The following is a 2188-nucleotide window of genomic DNA, read 5'->3' on the forward strand; positions in this document are numbered from 1 at the left end:
TCTCATTTGGAAGCCCCATGATATCTGAAGAAGAGAATTATATCAATAGCATCTTTGGGGATATTTCAGGTTTATTATTTTTAAAAATTATTCCTTAATCTAAGAATATATCAAAAAGAGACTTGGGTTGAAGCGTGCTCTGTAAGATAAGAAATATGATTCTAGCAAGTAGTAACAGCAGCCATTAATAAAACTGTTCTTGGGGAGAACTCAACATATACTTTCTAAACATGTTAAAATGTTCAGATAGTCCTTTAAGGCTTCATCTAGAATGAACCTCCTAACTAAGCTGCTCACTTGATATCATTTACTCGTGATGAGTTTCTGGGATGTGAAATAATGTCACTGTCTCTTCCCTCTCCCCGCAAGCCTCACCGACTTGAGCCCTCCCTGCTTCGGACCACTGTGTTACCACGTGTGCCAGGAGTAACCAAAATATACAGGTTGTGTTTGCGAAGTATCATAATTCCACAAAGAACCATTTTTTTTCTTGAATGTATTGGGGTGACATTACTTAATAAAATTATATAGGTCTCAGGTGTACATGACCATTCATCCCCATGTACCCGCTTCTACCTCCTCCCACCCTCGTCCCCTCTGGCAGCCACCATCACAGAGGACCTTCTGTTCCCTGCATGATGGAATAAGAAATAACGGAAGTGTGCCAGATACAACGAGGCTCTCAGCCACTGGCCATATTTGGTCATCCTGTGACAGCAGCTGTCTTTCCAGGGAGAAGGGTGACCCACTCCAGAAACGACAGCAGGAAAAGAGAGATGTATGAACTCTGAGAGATCCTCTTTTTAAAAAATACCCAAACAAAACAGGAAAGCAGTAAAGCTCAAAATGATCTGCTTGTTCCCAGAGAAGGCAATAAATAAAGGACAAAGCCCCTGGCTCATCTTGAGGACTCTGGCTTGAAGACAGAAACAGGGACAATCCCACAGGCAAGCTGAGGGGCTGATGCTCACGGGGAGAACCCAGGGGTGCCAGGTGTCTGCAGTCAGCTCCTCATCCTGCACCACAAAGGGCTGTGGTGGGCCTCAGGGGTCAAGGTCTCCTTTTCCGCTCTGCAGTAAAAGCAGTCATATTTATCAACCCAAAGCACCATAGTGCCCCCCCCCTTATCCACGAGGATACATTTCAAGACCCCCAGTGGCTGTCTGAAACCACAAAGTACCAAAACCTGTTTCCTAAGTTTTCTCCTGTATTTACATATCTGTGATAAGGTTTAATTTATAAGTGAGTCATACTTGGAGATTAACAACAATAACTAATAATAAAATAGAAAAATTGTAACAGTACTATACTATAATAAAAGTTATGGGAAAACGGTCTCCATCTATCTCTGATAACCAGTCTGATAAGCCAGGCGGCTGCTAAGGGACTCTTGGGCGGGTAGCGTGGGCAGCATGGAGATGCCGGGTGAAGGGAGGAGTCACGTTCTGGGCATGAGACTTCATCCCACTACTCGGAATGGCACGCAATTTAAAACCTATAAATTGTTGATTTCTGGAACTTCCCATTTAATATTTTAAGACCATGGTTGACCGCAAGTAACTGAAGCTACAGAGAGAGAAAAACTGAATAAGGGGTGGATGGCTTATCCTCGTTTGATTTTTCTCCCAGTGATTTACAAATATAAAAGCCATTCTTCGCTCTCTGGGGGTCCGGCCAGATTTGGACAGTAGGCCATGGGATGCCAACTTCTGCAATGAACCACGCTTGGGAGAAGGTTTTCTGTGAATAATGGTGTTGAGTAGATGACATGAAATCTATAAATCAGAAGGGAAGGCAAGCTCCATGCAGGAGAAACGTTTTCTGTCTTGTTTTCTAGCTTTAGCATCTAACTCAGGGCTTAGTGCATAATGCGTGCTCATGAAATGTGCTAAATAATGAATAAACTGAACCCAGATCTGTCTAAGATCAGCTCGGTCCCACCGCTACACAGACACACGGATAGCACAGAGCAGAGCCTAAGAAGTTCTCCCCAGGCCATGTAAGCAAGAATAAGCCCTCTGCGTGCTGAGTGCCCTTCTGGATCAGGAGTCAGATACTTGTCTGCCAAACTAATCACCTGCTTTCTGGACCCTGCTTGAAACCCCCTGAGGCAGACATCTGCCTGTGTGCACAGACGTTATCCCTACAAGTGCGTTTGGCAGTACATATCCTGTTCTTTGAAAACAGC

Source organism: Saccopteryx bilineata, chromosome 2 (genome assembly GCF_036850765.1).
Source record: "Saccopteryx bilineata isolate mSacBil1 chromosome 2, mSacBil1_pri_phased_curated, whole genome shotgun sequence".
In the NCBI taxonomy this organism is placed as follows: Eukaryota; Metazoa; Chordata; class Mammalia; order Chiroptera; family Emballonuridae; genus Saccopteryx; species Saccopteryx bilineata.